Source organism: Corvus kubaryi, unplaced genomic scaffold (genome assembly GCF_017639235.1).
Source record: "Corvus kubaryi isolate FWS band 111438036 unplaced genomic scaffold, C.kubaryi_AGA036_p1.0 66, whole genome shotgun sequence".
In the NCBI taxonomy this organism is placed as follows: Eukaryota; Metazoa; Chordata; class Aves; order Passeriformes; family Corvidae; genus Corvus; species Corvus kubaryi.
The window spans coordinates 7,799,562-7,818,619 of NW_024582054.1; the positions used below are offsets into that span (position 1 = coordinate 7,799,562).

The following is a 19,058-nucleotide window of genomic DNA, read 5'->3' on the forward strand; positions in this document are numbered from 1 at the left end:
ATTAAAAGGGAACGGGAATAATGTTTTACGAAAATAATGCGATGCTTATTTTGTGTTTGTTATAAAATCTACTGATTAGGTAGAACTAAATTTGACATTTACGGCACTTCTATCAATAATATTAAAGGAAAAATTATTTTGATGAAAACTACTGTATTACATTTAAATACACAGTGTAATACCATTTAGTGTAAAGGTATTTTATCTAAGCTTCAGAGAAGTTAAACTAAATATATACTGCAGTTTGCCTGGCCCAAATTAGCAAAGCAGAAAAATCTCATTGCCAGCTCATTCCAACACTGACATTGCAATTAGAGTGTAAGACCTTTCAAAGGTTTACTTGGATCGGTATTTGAGAACACAGCTTGCGATGCTCTGTCTGACAGCCATCCGATATAATAAGGATTTCAGATATCGGAAAACAGCATTCTGGACCTCATATTTTGCAATTAATGTAAGATGCAAGTATCATGCTAAGAGTTTACTTTGTGAGGAGCCCAGTTCTAACTGATGGCATTACATAATTAAGCTTATTTCTCTAAGATGTAGTCTTGCAAAACTCAGTTGAACTGCATCAAATAGTTCATTAAAAAGCACCATGCAAAATGTAACAGATGGCTCCATATTAAATATGTTAATTTAAGTATCTCCTGCCCTGAATGTTTTGTCTTTTGTGGAGTTACAGGAGTACACTCCTATTCAATAATTTGTGAACTGAAAAACTCTTTTAGCCTATTCCTGCAGCGTAAGTCATAATTTTGGTGAACATGACAGAGGTTCCTACTTTGTGTTTCTTTTAGGTTCAGTCAATCTACTCTCAATATCAATATTTATCAGTACGAGTTGTATTCTAAATTTAGTTTCACTGGAGCCTTAATTATTTCATTACTGTTATTTTGTAAATAATATGACTGAGATGATTGGCAAATTATATTTGCTATTGTCATGTTGGTTTTATGTTGACAGCTCAAAGCCATTCTAAAATCAGCTGATGCAGTCAGATTTTTCTCCTTTATAGTGCTTCTACCAGGTTGCAAAGTTACAGAAGTTTTCTTATTATTAATCCCACAGCCTTTTATTTCTGTAAATTTCACTTTTATTTCTGTAAATTTCTGTAAATTTTATTTCACTGTAAATTTCTCACTTGTCTCTAGCTCTAAACTACTACTATTCAAACTCATACTTAATTAAAAAAGGTATTAAGATCTATTTCAAAACAAATAACTTCCTTGTGACTGATGCTTTTTTATATAACATAATTTATTCTGATTTCTCTTGGCTGAGTTATTTACTAAGCTCAGCATTCACCTACTAATCTCTATTTACAATACTTAATTTGTAATACCTTTTTATTCTGACTAAATTGCTGACATTACAGATACAGAATCTTATTTCCATAGAACTATACACTGCACAATGAGAGAAGTTCCTCTGAGATGTACTACTGAAAAACTCCATTGAACTGAAAGAAATACTTCATAAACAGAGCAGAAAAAAAATGAAGCCAAATTAAGACTACAAGAGAGGACTGATAAGGATATGTGATAGAACAACAACTTGATGAGGATTTCTGTTTTATTTTCAGCTTGCAAATATATTGTATATCAAAGTACATCTCTGTTTATAGTAGAACATGGGCAATTTGATATATGTACACAGAAGAACACACTTCCCCTCATAAATATGAATTTTGATCTCATATTAGCAATGACCTACACATTCTGTTGCAAATGGAATAAGATCTCCAAAGTCTCATGTCTCTTTCCATCTTGGCTTTGAGCCTTTTCCTTTTTTTCTTTTTTTTCCCCCTTTTCGCTCTTTTTCTTCTTTATTTTTTTTTACTTTTAATTTCCCTTTCCATTATTTTTTTTCCCTCCTACTAAAAAAATTGATTAGGCAAATACCTGATATTTTTAGTTGAGGGAAATGAAATTGGAAACTTAAATGGTGTTTATTAATGTGCATAGGCCTGGGTTCTTACTTTGTTTTGGAAAGTCTAGCATTTAGGAAGATAAGCATTTCATTAGATTTTTTTATTATTGTTCACCTGTTCGTGTGTTTTACGGAGTTCGTTTCTATGGCTACAACCTGTAAAGAGAAAATCTTCCCCAGCAGAGGACACGAGGCATTACCTCACACTGCAGAAAAGTGCCCGTGCGCTCCCTCCAGTGGGCAAAGTTAAAGCTGCTAAAGCATTGCCGGATTTTCCTAGGAAATTACACACACACACACAAAAAATGAACAAACCCCGCACTAACCTATAAGCAAAGCTGGACAGGTAATTGGACATACTTTCATGTATTCAAATAAATAAATATTAATTTTTAAGTATTAATACTCATCTAAGTGTAGGAAACAGAATTATTTTCACAGACAAACTATTTAGGATTAAGAGGTAATTGAGAAAATGTATAAAACCCCTTACTCTGAGAAATAATAGACATTCTGATGTCTACATACAAAAATTACTTTTTTTTAATTCTGCTTTTACTCCTCATTAGAAGAATATTTTACTGAGGAAAGCTTAAAGAAGAAATAATTTTTAAAAAAATAATATTTTAATATGGACCTGAAGACAATATTGTACTATATTTGGTTTACATCTAAAACAAGGTTTGGAAGAACCATTATACTATTTCCAAGAATGGAATAGGGATTCACTCTAGAGGTTACTTACAAATAAAAGAAATATGTATAATGTTCCATGACTAAAAATTATAACAGTAAACCAATTATTTCAATTATTCTTGCATGCTCTTATTGTTTGGAGTTACCTTATATGACAGTGATATTACAAATCTACTCCAAAATCTTCCACACAGATGGATAATTTGGCATGTCTGAAGGTATGACACTTACTTTCATTGTATTTTTACAGCTACCTATACCATGCATGAATATTCAGTATCTCAAAGCTGTTATCAGCCACTGCAGTTTACATGAAATTGTTTCTTTCTGGTCTCTTAACTCTAATTCTGTTTTCCCCAAACAGTAAATGCAGCCAAACAAATCTCTTATATTCCTTGCCATTTTTTGTTTATTGGCAGAGCTACTGAGTTATTTAAAAAATAAATAAAGCCCTGAATCATAAAAATAAATGGGATGAGAAAGTAGGAAAGCATACTAAAAGTCTCATTGGTAAAACAGGTGAATTAAAAAATTTTATGGAAATGTATCCCTTGTTTACCTAGAAATCTTCAAATATGGTGCATTGTCCCTTCTTGATAAACACCCTGAAGAGAATCCAAGGAAATGCTGCTGTGGTGTTTTCTGTGGTAGGACTGCACAATTGAATTGTGAAACAATCACTTTTCGATGGATAGGTTTCCGGCTGGGAAAATTACTTTGAGTGACAATCCAGCCAATGTCAAGTATGAGGATATGAATTGCCTCCTATTCTATTGCTATGAGCCATAATATAATGTAGGTTATATTATTTGCAATAAATGAGTATCTTTTGTAGCACATGCAGACTGCTTGTCATTTTTTCCTGCAATGAAGTCATGGCTTTCAGGAGACCAATGGATTACACTGCTATGCCTTAAGAAGGGCACAGAATAAGTAGAGTAAAAAAAGTTATTGCTTATCATTTGTTTTGCCAGAAGTAGAAATCATCCTACTGAAGAGAATACGTAGATTTTTCACGCAATAGTAATTGTTTACACTATTGGAACATGAAACTCATTACTAGTGGATGAACCCAATAGTACTGTTGAATAAGAAAATGGATTTATTTCCTTATTTTGAAATGGAATCTGTACTCAGTCAGTGTCTATATAACAAGGTGGTCCAAAAGAAGAAAGCAGTGCTCCTACTGGGAAACTAAAAATAAGCATTTTTAAGCACTAAAAATATAGTTTATCTTGCATTTAACATTAATATTTCATCTTGCCCATTGTAATATCATGCAGTAGCAAACAAAAGGACAGAGCCCTTTCTGTGACTTACATAGCAGAGACTTATCATGTCACTTTTTCTTTTCCAGTTTGCTGTTTTCCAGTTATTTTAAATTTGTTTTTTCAAATAAATGTAGATCCCCTCCATTTACTCTTGCCTCTTAGTTAACCTACTTAGGACCAGAAGTTCTCATCTGACTTTAGTTTATGGAGGCTAAAAAAGAAGTAACAGTAAAGAGATATCTTTAGCATACCTGTTCATAAGTCAGATAAAAAAGCAACAGAGGAGGTAAGGAATGTGGCCAACTTAGAACCATAGAACAGAAAAGATAACCAGTACAGGTAAAAGTCTTGGGAATGATCTTTTTCATATGAAAATTGAGTGGAGGGACATAAATATGGACAAAAACCAGTATTTGTTTTGAAGACTGTCATCTAGCAGAAGTTTGTTTTTTATGAAACAAGGTTTCTTCTACAAGAAGAGACAGATAAAAGACATATGCCCTTTCTAACTCTGTAAGGGAAGAGAAGTACTATGTTCTGAACTTTCTTTTTGGAGAGGTTTCTCCAGTGAGACGATGTCTGGTAACTGTAGATGCTCTCCTCTGCCCCCTGCCCAGCTCCAAATCCACGTGTGTACACACACAGGTGCACACATGCCCCAGTGTCAGTAAGACTACTTTCACCTTGCTGCTCTGGGATGCATTTCACTCATTCTCTGCTTCCTATCTTCATCTGCTCTCTTTGTCACAGAATCAGAGAATGGGTCAGGGTGCAACAGAGCACAGCGGATCATCTGCTCCAACTTCCCTGCTCAAGCAGTGTCATCCTAGAGCACACGGCACAGGACTGAGGCCAGACAGTACCTGAATATCTCCAGTGAGGAGACTCCACAACCTCCCTGCACAACCTGTTCCAGTGCTCAGTCATCTGAACAGTATAGCTATTTCTCATGTTTAGGTGGAACCTCCTGTGCATCACCTTCTGCCAATTTCCTCTTTTTCTTCTCAAAGAGCCTGTGGAATAACAATTCCTGAAGATTTTCAGAACTTTTCTTGACAAGACTCTGAGCAAACTGGTCTTATGTCAAAATTAGTTCTGCTTTCAACAAATAATTGGACTAGATGACCTCCAGACATGCCTTCCAACTTACTTCATTGCATGTATCTTTTGTTTGAGATGCACTTTTGCTTAAATGAAACTATACATATCAATTTACTATATGATTCTAGGTAATTGGACAGAATCACCTGCCCCATTCTGCTGAATTCTTCCCTTGTGGGAACTGATTTTTATTTCTGAATATAAGCCCAAGCAGGAATGGTTGTCTTACAGTAAAAGAAAAGTAAGCAAGAGGTTTGGTGCAAGAGATCATCTTCAACCACTGTTCATAGTCTGTTCAGAATAAGAGGAGCACGGAAATCGCAAGGAAAAGAAACTGACCAGGCATATAAGTCACCCCTAGATCATTTCACTTTTATCTATTACCTATGTTCATCTTTGTATCTTACTGTTCCCTGGTTTTGGGGAAATTGTGACATGAATTTTCATTCAGCTAGGAATGAAATTGCATTTAAGTGCATTTTTCAGATACAAATTCATTAAATACGGGAGACAGCATGGAACAACCTTTCATGAAAAGTCACAGAAGAAAAAGAGTCCCTGTCATTTTAAAGTGGAATAGATTATAGATGTGCCTGCCTTAGAGAGTGGGGGAATGGGCTTGGTATTCAGCCTTGTGGCTTAGTCTTTCTCTATAAAGACAATGAGAGTTTTGAAACTAATTTTAATGAAAATGAAGCGCATCCATAACAAAGTTTTCCCCTTCTCAATTAAAATCCTCATTGAAACCCTTGTTGCTGTTTCATTCCTAACATGTTGCGTCTGATGCAATGCAGCAGTGATCCATGCTGCCATCTAGTGCCTACAGGGGAAAGCAGTGGCCTGCTGAATTTAGGGTTTTCATGGACGCTGAAAAGAATAGCAAGTTTTGCTCTTTACTACTGTGACGGCTTTCTCATTGCCTCAGTTTTAGCCCTGAAATTAAAATTATAGAAAATTGTCTTTTATAAGGGAGTATCCTGTCAGGAATGAGTACAAGTGTGCTCGGGAAGGAGTCGGAGACAAGGGATGGGGAAGTGGGAGAGATAGGGAAGAGCAAAACAAGTGATAAAAAAGGCTGCAGGCAATAACCAGAGGAAAAAAAAAATACACTGATTACAGTGGCAGTTATCTTACTGCTCAGAGAATCAGAACAAGTGCAGTGGAGTGGCCATCTCAACCAGAATAAACACAGCAAGAGGTATAAGTGGAGAGTGTCGTGACCTTGAGAATAGAAAAGGCATAAAGAGAAAAGATGAGGGAGAATTGTTTGTGCACTCACTGAAGGGTTCGTGATTTAGCTGTCAACTTAATATTGGCTAAATAATACAAATAATTCATATTTTACAATTAGTGTTTTAATAAATATGCGTACATTTATACAACTAAAATTAACTGAAGTCCTTAAAGACTGCTCAGTCAATTAGTCTCACATCTGTAAAATGATTCCCCAAAAAGAGTCAAAAACTCAACCATGGAAAAAGGCATTAATGTGAGAGACCATTGGAAATAACTATATGGTGTGTAGAAAGGGTCTTGCAAAGCATGCTGCATATCAATGTAAACATATCGTAACTCACTATATTTAGTTCAAATAAACTTAAGAAAAAGACTTTGAATTCTGATGGCAAAATAGAAACATGGGTTCATGATTATTTTCCCTCTCTTCTAAACAGTTGAAAAGAAGAGTATTCAAAAAAAAAAAAAAAAAAAAAAGGCTATGCATTTGCATGTACATTTTGATTTGAAATATAATTTTAAAGGACTTTTGTCCTTCCCCAAAATTAAGAGCATAATTTTGATAAAACGATCTTTCAATATACACCTGTACAATCCCTCTGGGCAATTTGCTGTTAACTAAAATTATTACTTAAATATTAGCAGTGTTTTTATGAACTGTCCTTACAAAATTGAAGAACAATGTTGATATTAATTAAAATTCTTCCTTGAATTGTAAAATTAAAACCATGCCTAAATTTTTTAATACTTAGATCTACAAATATACTTGTAATTCCTTCTTTTACTGAAACTAAAATTATATACAGACAAAAAAAATATGGCATCCTAAGCAGTTTCAGAATATTCAAAAATTTTTAATTTCCCTTCACAGACAGGCAGCAGACAGGCACATGCACATAGAGACTTATCTGAAGTTCTCAGGCAAAATAGAAAAAACCTACATTGGAAAAGCCAATATTTCTTTCAGAATGCAATTATACAGTGACAAAAATATATCATTGTCAATCATCTAGATAGGACTTTAAAATACCGGTCTGAGGTTTTATATACTGTATATACTGCTTCAAATAAGCAGAAGAATATACTTCAACCTTGCTTCACTGATATAAAATATTTGGGTCTACCAAACTGAAATTGATTTCAAATGGACAAAAATGTACCTACTGAGCTTTAAATGCTATATAAAGTTTAGCAGTATTCACAGAGAAATAAAAGAAATAAAGACATATTTTCCTTAGAAGCTTTAAGAATTACAGCGATGACATTTGGGAAACTTATTTTTCTTTATATATTTTGGGAATATATCAACAAATAACTCAAATATATTTGATGAAATTTTCTTACCTATGTGATTTTTCAGGAGATGTCATGTATTCTGTATCTGCTTTTTGTGTTGGAGAAATGGGTCACAACTGTTTTAAGCTTTCCCCTCTAAAGGCAATTGCTGTTTTATGAAACTGTGTAGATCTCAATAGGAGCTACAAAACCTATAAAAGTATAAGCTTGATTATAGTGTGACACGTCATGGATCAGAATGGTGAAAACCAAAGAGGGTGCTGGCTGTCACTGGGAACAGTGAGTAGTTCTGTAGCATAATGAAAAAGCTGATGATGGCTTAGTCTATGGAAAGCATTTAGTGTGCAGCAGACGCAGTTGTCATTTTCCATCCTCTGAGTTCATGTTTGTATTAAGAGCCTTGGTACAACCGGTTGGATGCATAACAAGTGTCTGGAAAAACCAGGCAGCAAAATAACATATTTTCAGGCCCCTTCTTTTTGTGAGAAGTGTTGTTTACAGAAACAGTAACTATTTCTGAGATCACCAGAGATTCATTATTGTTGTGTCACTGTTCTTCCTTCTGACCCTTTTTATCCTCCTCGCTCAGAAGATGACCTTTTCTGGTTTTGAGAAGCACCTGAATGCCAAGACATGTCTAGCTGAGACTAATTTAATTCATTATGGATATAATTGTGATTTATCTTTCTGCATTTATCCTACCACAAAGCAACAATTCAAACAAAACCTTCTAACTATTGCCCCCATATTAGCAAAATTAGTTACTGAGTAAATATTGGCACCAATCACTGCTAAAAAGTCAGAGTGCAATCAAATCCCCATGACTCTCCTCCTACCAACTGTTGGCATTCAAAATCATCAGCTGAAACATAAATATATTTAGCTTTCCATGTTGAACAACATTGTCATGAAAGTCTTGACAATGAATTTGTAATTAGCAAAGAGTTTTAACAGACATAAAGAAAAGGTCATATGAATAATTTGCTCATAATCTGTGTTAGAACAATCAAAAATAATTTTATTCTTCGGAACAATTTTTTTGCCTGTCTTTGGACCTCTTCATCTCTTTCTGTTCCTTTCCCCCTCTTTTCTTTCTAGAAATCATTTTACTAGCACAAATATATTGAAGCAGGAAGTTTCATATATGTATTGTAAAAAGCTTGAAGACTTTCCAACTGCACTTGTATGCATGCATAGACACTTCAGAGTCAAATGTATGTCTCATGCTCTACGCCTTGCTGTACAACTCATCTGGGGCCTGATGCTCTCAGCATTACTTGAAATTTAGCCATTGTTCTCACCCCTATAGGGAGCAGTCACATCTTTAATCAAGGAATTAAAATGTGTATTTCTTCCAGCTAATTGCTAGTGAATGAGTTAGAGATCAAGAATAATTCACAAACCTTATTCCACAGATAATGATAAATTCTAGAAAATTGTAGACAGATCACATATAATTCCTGAGTGGAAAAAGAACCGAAACAAATCAGTGAACCAATTTGTTATGATTAATTTCTCCTCTTTCTAACACATCTGAAATTTGTTACCAAATGTAATTAAGCAACATTCAGATACATCCACAGTAAAGACTATATCCAGTATCCAAAAGGTATCTTTAGTAATGGTCACATATAACATCCATATCTTACAGTGTTGGAGGATTCAATACACCCCAGTAAACTGTAGTCCTTGGCATAGTGAAGATATTTGCTAAACTTTTCTGCTTCTTAAAGTTACTTGCATTGTCAAGGTAACAAGATAATGATCTGATGTGTATGACAGAAAGCTCGGGATGTAGCCCACTGTCTCAGTGTAGCAGACTACCTTTCAGTAGCTTCAGTTTGCTAGTCAGGCTAAAAATGCATAACATGACTGCAGCATTGTTTCTGAATAAAATGACAGCAAAATTTGGAAAAGGCTTACAGACTAATTTCGAACAACTATGTTAAGCTGAAGTGAGACTCCTTTTCTTTCTAAAAGTTCCCAATGGACAGAATACACTTTGAATTCCATGGTCATCTCACAGACCTTTGCATAGTAAGACATTTTTCACACAAGATGTTCGGCTATTTGGATACAATTCAAAAAGAGGCTTATGCTTCAAAGAGCAGGAAAGCTGACATAAGCTTTAGAGAAAATACCAAAATCTCTTATCTTTCCATATTTGTCATATGTTCTAATCCTCACAAGAGTGGTCTCCGCAATAATAGGAAAAAAATCCTAAAGATTGGCTTGACAGAATAACAAAGGCATTATACATAAATGGTGGTTAGGGAACAGTTGTGGGGGGTTTAAGCTTTCTAAATTATAAATGCTCATTTATATTAAAATGTACATGAATTTCCAATGGGAATGTCTCCTAACACATAAAAGTCCCACTTCTGAGGACAGATTTATTCTCTAGCATATATGAACAAGAAATTGCCCCCTGGGTATCTACCAGGGCAAGGACAGAGGATTACTCTGTCCAACAATATTTTTTATTGCTTTTTGTATTAGATACTATTTTTATGGCAAAATATATACTTTATGTATGCATAATACTAAACTGGCTGGTCCTCCTTCCAAATTTTGTCTTTCCAAAGAAATGACCAGTGACAACTTTGTAAAAGCAGTTCTAGGGAGATATTTCATACTATTTCTATAGTTTGCCCATATGTGTGATGGCTTACACACCGTGATTAAACTCTAGAATTTTTTCCTTCCTATTACCAGAATTAGTTTACTTTCCACATTAAAACACTAATACTGTAAAATAGACTTGTATTTTCCTAAGATAACCTATGATTTATTTTAATGGAAACATTTGAAAGTATCAGTTTTGAAAACTCTTCCTTTGAAAAACCACACTATTAAAATACTAATTATACAAGCTTACTTGAACTCCACCTCATTCTCATGCTAATTTCCATCACAGAGCACTTTTCATATGTGTCACTGATTCATAAAGAACTGCTCCTTTAATACAACATAAATAAATATAACTCCTTGAGGTACTCTCCAAAACAGACATCTCTACCTTAACACCTTCCCTCTAAATCCTAGAATTATGCTGCCTTGAGACTTACTTGCAGAGTCAGCTGAGAAGCCCTGGGAAATTCATTATCTCTGGGAGAAAGTAAGGTATGTACTTTCTTTTCCCAGCATCATTCTTACTTGCCTTTGCCTTTCTCTGTGAATAAAGAGGATGCAGTTATTCAGCCAGTGAAGGAATGAGTCAGTGGTAGAACTGAAGTAAATGTAACTTTTATGTTTCCATACTTTTGTATTTAGCTACAAAAAGGAAAATTTTAATGCAACACTGTTTAGATAAAATTTCATACTTAGCAGATGTACTTCACCATAGATTTTGAGATAATTGCAGGAAGTATTTTAAAGCTAATAATATCCATTACCATTACTATTATTATTTCTAAAATGAAAATAAAAGTATTGTGTAATCACAATAGATACTAAATACATATTGCACATAAATTTTCATGGGCTAGGATCTACTGTATAGAACACTAATAGAAGCAACAGAAAAAGGACACAGGAAGGATGCATGTTACTACGCTCCATCACTTATTCAACAATTAACACTAATACTTTTCCAGCAATTTTTCTCTCTTTTTTTAAGAATAGATTGTTATCCATTATATGAAATATGTTTTCCTATGAATTTTCTTTTCATAAGTAACATCTCACTAACATACCACAAAGAGGTGCTCTAAACCCACAGTAGCTATTGAGAGCAACTCTACCAAGAAGAGATAGAACTGCTGCAAACTCGCCCCAAGGTAGGGGTTTGTGATTTTAGTACTCTGTTTTTTAAGTAAAAATATTTCTCATGGCAGTGGTTGCAATAAAACTTGTGTCCAGCAGTCAACTTAAAATAATGAGATTCATAGCTGTCACCACATTAACAAGTCAGGAGAGATTTATTTCATGGAATAGATTTAGGCAGAATACTCAGCTATTGATCATATAATTTTTCATAAATAATCTATTCAGTTGAATAGAATGTCTTTTTTTCCCCTGAAGTAATAACTATGTAATGAGTGACTTGTTTGACATAATTTTACAGAGGTTTCTGTCCTGACAGCTGTGGTGCATGTGTTTAAATACCATTTTTGTGAATTGTTCTGTTGTCATGTTGTATATGTAAAGATGAATATATATACAAGTGTTCACACAATCAGGACTGAAAAAAAAAATTCCCCAGAGATCTAATTTCTAAATCTTCCTTTAATCCAATTGAAATTAGTTTTGTAATCCCAGATTAGTTTTAATAATTTTTCTGAATCCCATCACTGTTCTGACTGTCAGAGAGGAAAAGTGTGGCAGAGGCAGAGAACCCTGAACACTGCATTATTCCTCATCTCTATCACTTCATACTAAAACAAATGGGGATGAAACTTGATTGCAGTCTCTGCAAGAAGTATATGGCTTTGACCTATTCAATCAAAAGAAGAGTCATCTGCTGTAATAGCATCACCTGTGGGGTCTTCAGGTAGGTCTACAATTATGTGGAGGCCACTGGAGGTTAAAAATCTGCAATTCCAATTCTTGAAAACTGGACCTATACATATCACTGAAGGAGTATTTTTTCCATTTTGAGGGGGAATCTGGATCTGAATAGAGCTGAAATATTGTAGTTCTAGTTTATTTGAAAATACTTCTTGAACAGCTCTATTTTTAGTCATTATTTATTTCTGAATGCAATTTAGAAAGTGATGTACATAATACAGAGTATGTGCCCTTCTGATCTGTCTTCATTTTCTCTTATGTAAAATAAAGTTTGTCTATATATTGGATAATTAACAGTTGTCCCTACAGACCTCTTTATTTATGAAGAGATATATTTCATTCTCAAGACACTTGAATTTCAACTTCAAAATGTAGCTCTGTATTTGTATTCAAATGTGAAAATATTTGGATGCTTTGGAACACTCAATTTGAAAGTTTTCAAAGGTGATTAGCACCTTTTTCCATTTTATTTATAGTGTAAAGAAGCAATTCTGTATCTTGAAAGTGTGCTGTCTGTGGTAATCAATATTTATAAATAAGAAAGAAAGAAAGAAAGAAAGAAAGAAAGAAAGAAAGAAAGAAAAAGAAAGGAGACTTCCAAAATGGTGTTCCTGACAATATGATGTATATTTAATAAATGATTTTTCAAACAGGTATGAGTTTTATTTCAGCAGGCACTACCGATCTATAATTGAAATATCATTTGTGCTAATCAAAGTCTGCGTAGTGGTATAATTGTTTTGAAAGCTACACAGCACTGGAATGTACAAATTGTTTTGTGTCTGCTACATAAGTAGGAAATTTAATCTGGATTCTTGAATCTAAAATATACAGGCTTACTGTACAGTATCCAGCTAAACACAGGATAGATGAAGCACCATTGTTTAAAGACAAAACCAGTAATATTAGAGATATGGACGCAAATTTTGTAATTAAAGTAAAATAAACATCAACCTTAGATATATTTTTCAGACTGTACATATGCCTCAAGTGTATGAATGATCATACCATATTCAAAGTCTTGCCTTGGTATGTTCACTGGGTCTCTTTTTAAGGGCTTATTAAGTATTTTATTCTATTATCTTTTCTGTCTAGATGCTTGCTAATTGAAGGATTTTTACAGGCTCTCCGACTATAGAAATCTTAGGCTGCATTGCCTGAAGTTGCATTGAGCAGAGCCTCATCAGCATTCAGCACCACAATCATAGCGTAAAGCCTGGAAGAAGTGGGAAAAATTACCTACTGAAACATAAGAAGAGAAGATGAAAAGAGGCCAGCAAGAAGAAAGAAAAGCTCCTCATTTCTGTTCTGAAGCTTCTTTTTCTAATGGATCCCCCTCCCTAGCAGTGTTGCGAATGGCAGATGATGTGTTCTGCAAATAGATCAGCAATGTCACTTCTAAAATTGCACTTTTTGGCATTCAGGTGTTAAAGCCAGTCAGCTGGTAGCCAGGCTTTATCCAAGGCTGTATTACAGAAAAAGAGTATATGTTAGATCATCTAGCAGCAATTACAGTAAAACACCTCTGGCTTGAGACAGAATCAGTGTTACTGTTGCTTCCTGCAGTGAATTCTGCCGCTATCGTATTTACTTCCTTTTTCACTCCCAGGTGTCAGATATACTTGGCTAAGATTGTTTTGCTGGGTTGAATTAGTTCCGCAACTTCTTCAGACACTAAAGTGACTACTATCTCTCTAACCATTCTCAAACATTGAGATCAGTGAAAAATTGCAAAGATATATATCAGATTGTATTTTAAAAGGTATTGCAAAAGTCATTAAATAAATGATGAGATATCCATTGTTGGATTTGCTCTAGTCACAGATGTAATATTTTTTTTCTTTCCTTTTTTTCCTTTTGCCATAATAATCACTGCAGCAAGTTGTAAATGCAATGAACCCCCATGCTATCTATGATGGAGAGAACACAGAAATTGATTTATCATATTGATTTATGATATTGTACTGTGCAAAGTTCAGGTGCAGTCATAAAATTTTGCTAGTTTCAGAAGTCCCTAGAAAGAAAAAAAGGAAGGAAGGAAGAAAGGAAGAGTAAAGAGAATCAAAGGAAGAAAGAATAGGAAGTACAAAAAAAATAATATTCCCCTTCTCACATGTAAAAAGTACAAGGGAAATTTGCATGTACACAGATATTATAATGTAATATTTAGTTGTTATTTGCAGTTTGTATAATTCTTGTGCATCACATTAATTACCTAATATATTGGTATGCTACTGTTAATGCCATTTATTGTTTATTCCCTGTGTAATTCTGTGTGGTTTATGTATTAATGTTCTGTCATAGCTTAAGTCTTGTGCGGCTTCATGAATTATTTTCACAGGCTATTCAAAGAACTGAGAAATACTATTAGGATAACCTGTGATTTTTTCATGAGGTCTTTCCCCATGATGTCTTTAAAGGGCTTCAAGAACTGGGGAACAGAGCTACTGTTTTGGGAGAAGTATGGGGCAATGGTTGAAGAACAGATGATACTGTTACAAGTTGACTGATTACGTGGAGATGTTGGGTGGTGGTGTGAAGCCTTGCAGCTGCAGCAGGGAGAGACTGAGTAAATGCAGGAAGAAAATGGTTTGTTAAGGAAAGTGGGAGAAAGGATTAATAAAAATATTTTTATAAAACAAGGAAACAAATTAGGAGTTTTTTAGGCTTTTTCTGCTCTAGCCTCTCCCCTGTCCTTTGGATCAAATCATTGCCTTGGTTTCCTAGGTATAAGGACATCTTTGTGCTCTTGATGGCAGAGTCATGAAGGCAGAGTTCCCTTGCTCCTACTGATGTCTTCATTCCATCAAGGTCTGACTTTACTGAGAAGGCAAAGAACAACCTCATTAATGCAGAAAACCTGTTTTTCATATTTTTAGGAAAAGCATACCAGAATGCTCTGATTTCTCATTCTTTCAGCAAGTGTAAAAAACTACAGGGATCCATAGGTCAGGTCCTCACTAGGGAAAGTGATTGCCTGCACTCTTCCTGTCCTAGGTTACACTGTAAGATGTAACCAAAAGTATGTATTCTATTCTCATTTTCACAAGATGTTAAAGCAGGTGGGGCAGTGCTCGTTATCTCCTACCATGACTCATCCCTGATAACTCCCTCAGGGGGGACTTATCAATGGGCAATCAAGGACCCACCGCATGACTCATAGAATTACATCAGCCCATTGTGAGATGCTCCGCCCAGGGGGAGGGGCCAAGCATTCCCACCTGGATATAACCCAGGGTTTGGAACAGCACAAGCAGTTCTTACCTACTGGATTCCCAGAGGATGAGAGCTATATAACCACCCCTGGACCTTCAAAGGAAGACCAGACCTTTCTACAGGATGACTGCTTCAACAGAAGTACTTCAAAGAGGTTTGCAGCCACCCCTTCATTGGACTGCTACCACCACCCTGACCAACAGGGTGTCAGGTCGTATCCTGACTATGTCAGGTTAAGCCAGTGTTTCTGCATTATTGCCTTGTTATATATACTAGAAAAGAACTGTTATTCCTATTTCTCATATAATTGCCTGAAAGCCCCTTAATTTCAAAATTATAATAATTCAGAGGGAAGGGGGTTACATTTTTTTTTCCAAGGGAGGCTCCTGCCTTCTTTAGCAGATGCCTGTCTTTCAAACCAAGACACTTCCAAAAAATCCAAAGGAGGTACATGCAATATTGCAGGAGAATGAATTAAAATTTTTTTCTCTTAGTTCCCTAATGTGTTTAAAAAATCACCTCTGCTCTAGCAGCAGTAATAAAGACTTATACCAAGGAAAAGATCAAGCTTTATGCTGGAGCTTAGTAATTTTTACTTTGTGATTTTCTGCTTTCATTTAAATAACTGATGCAAACAGCATAATTTTTCTATTTCCAGTTCATCCTTGCCCTTTCATGATCAAAATCTAATTTTTAGTTTTGGCCCAGGCTCTAGACACTCACACTTTAAAGAATGAAAATTATCGTAGTCATAATGCTGTCAAATTTTCAACTGAAAGCATACAGGAAACATTTTCTTCCTCTTTTCCTTTCAATAATAATTTTTCTCATCTCTATCTGAACCAGAGACCTGCTTTTTTTGATAAATGTAAATAATGAACAGAAATTTCCACTTGGTCTGTGTTCATTTCATCCGTTGCAACAGCTCTCTCTTGGTAGAGGGACAGAAGAAAGGAACACACAGAGAATTATGAGAAGCAAGAGTAAAACAAATTTAGGCAAAAAAAAAAAATCAGGTTTACTCTAAAACATAAAAAAATTGAAACAATTTTGTTACTCTTGAAAAGTGGATGACCTTTGGTTCCATATTCTGTGTCATGGGGTTTGGTTTGTTATTTTTATGGAAGCATTATTTTCTCAGATACTGATAAATCATTTCTGTAATTTTTAAATCAAGTAAAATCAAACAACCATCTGACCAACTAGCAGAATGTGATTGCCCCAGTTAGTTTGATTTCATATTTCAACACCTGTCCTTCATTTAAATATTTGTCTTTTCATTTTCTGTAAAAAATCATATGCAATAATTTTTAAAACTAGTTTAAGTTAGCTATTGGATAAAAAAAGGACTAAACTGTAAGTTCAAGAAGGTTTGGAGCTAATATTTTGAGTTTTGCATAGGTTTAACAACTGATGGATTGACCATGACTTCCTGTGTGGCTTGCAGTCTTCTATACTTGGGACAACCACACGTGTTGAGGATCTATAAGTCAGACTCTATGAGGCATTGATCCTGGAATGAAATTTCAGTCTAGGAGCCATATGCAATGAGTACTGTTCATATTTAAAGTGGATAAAAATGAAATCTAAACCAGAGTTTAATTCACGTGGAAGCTGCATTTTACTTATGGGTAACAGTAATTCTTCGATCAGCAATGACATGTCCTTCCTTATGAGGTTATTTTCTGAGTAGTTGAATGTTACTAGATGATCCCTCCCCTAACCAAACCAGATGCTGATTTTTCACACTGTTATGTTAAGTAGCTTATTTCTGCTTAACCAAGATCCACTAAAGAAATTTATTAGATCTACATGCATCATTTGATAGGGCAGAAATTAAATGCCAGCAGTAGAACACTCCCTTATGAACAATGTTTCACAGTCTGCATCAGCATGTGCTTTCATTAGATGTTTAGCATCTCTCTCCCTGTATGTGCTTATTTAACAAGTTACAGCCATCCTATGACAAAGTCTTAAACTCATCCAGATTTTCCTATGAATTTTAAAATATGTTTATTGCTAAACATATTTATATCAAGATGTGGCCTGCTGAATTACTGAAGATGACACATTTTCACTTTCACTAACCTGTGAATCTAACAAGATAATGACACCACTTACCAAAATTTCCACTCTGTATTCAGAACAAGTTTATCCCTCAAGTAATTTGAGTTAACTGAGGTGATAGTCATGATAACATGTTCTTTATAAAGCCTTTCCAGTTACTTGAATCAGTACACTGGATATGGGATCGGTGTTTTTATCTAGCTTAGATAAAGAGGTAGAGTTAATCATTCAATCTCTTTTCAAACCATTGATGCCTCTACTAGAGCTGACTACTACCATTTTGAATCCTCCAGGACTACGATTAAGTTACATTATTCCTTCCTGAATATATCAGTCCAGTAATGTAGACAGGATGTTGAAGTCCAATCCAATATGATGAAGCCATATTTTAATGCGTAAGTTGGGCCTACAAAACAACATTCTTTACAGATCAAGAAAGTGTGACTTTCTACATGAATTTTCTATTCTGATTCTTCTTTTTTTTTTTTTTTACACTTTACACACACTTTTACACAATAATGTACTTTAGTAACTTCCAGGAAAGTACTAAACAACAGGACTAACATCTGTTTCTTGGTAAAAGTGCTATTCTTGCTGCTAAGTGAGTTTGTTTTTTCAGTTTCTTTCTATACCATAGTGTAATACCATTGATATGATTCAGTGTCTCTCTGAAAGCAATTTTTTTTTTTTATTTTTTGTGTATATGAATTAGGAACTTCATACTTCTCAACTTACATTTCTAAGCAAAAAAAGAAAATTGCATGGCTGTGTGCCAGGTGCTGATACCTGATGATGCACCATTTCAACTCAACATAAAATAGGGTCTATAGTCTGTTAATCTGAACTTAATACATACTGTGACTGAGTCCTGAGTCAGCAGCACCTTTTTTATAAAGCAAAGTAGTGTGGCAACCAGTTTTTGTATGTTGCAAAACATTCTAACAGTTTTAATAACTTCTACAGTAAAAAACAAGCTCTCTTCAATTGTTGTAAATGAATGGAGAAAGACACATGAAGAAGGAGAGAGAGTGTAAGGACCTAAATTTTCCATTCCTGTCGAGTCTTGCCTTAATAAGTTCCTGATGATCTCTTTGCAGTACAGGTATAGTCTGAGAAGCTGCTCTTGGCTTTGAAGGTACAAGCACACTGCACTGTGTACGGTATACACGTGACTTCAAATGCAGTAGCAGATCATAAAAGGCAAGTGGCAATGCAGACTTGTATCTGAGGAGGGGGCTGAACTCTCACAATAACTCAAGTATACTTGAAATTTAGATCACTGCTGTGAGATAAGATGAATGGTCAGGTAAAAACAAGTGGGATAACTTTATTGAAGAAATAATAGGAATATGAAGTTGCAAGGCATTATAAAACTAAAAGTTTTGAATACTTATTCTGCTTTGACTTGATTATGTCTTCTGTTGAGACAATCAAGGCCTGTTGAAGTGGACCACAGCCAGAAAATGCTTTTATTGATGGTGTGCACAATAAATGCTATTTTTTCTCAACTAAGACTGAAACGCCTTTTTGATTAAATGAACAGAATCTAGGATCTTATCTATTGATTTAAGTTAATGTGTTTTGATGAGGAAACAGGATAAGCAAAGTAAAGAGAATACTCCAAGTAATCTCCATTCCATTAAGATAAGATGTCATTGCTTCACTCCATTTTGTCATTTGCTTAGGTAAGTTTTTTTGATATTAAAGGTTAATATACACAGCAGATAAATTATG

General features: G+C 34.7%; 1 long non-coding RNA gene across 2 annotated transcripts; it reads left to right on the forward strand.

The window, feature by feature from the left end:
* The first annotated feature begins 11,849 nt into the window (after window positions 1–11,849).
* Window positions 11,850–18,836, forward strand: LOC121674122. 2 transcript variants are annotated; one of them, XR_006019455.1, is made up of 2 exons: window positions 11,850–12,024; window positions 13,137–18,836. It is a non-coding gene; the product is annotated as an uncharacterized LOC121674122 (long non-coding RNA). The 2 variants fall into 2 exon arrangements; XR_006019456.1 differs by having other exon boundaries at window positions 13,165–18,836.
* The last annotated feature ends 222 nt before the right edge of the window (window positions 18,837–19,058 follow it).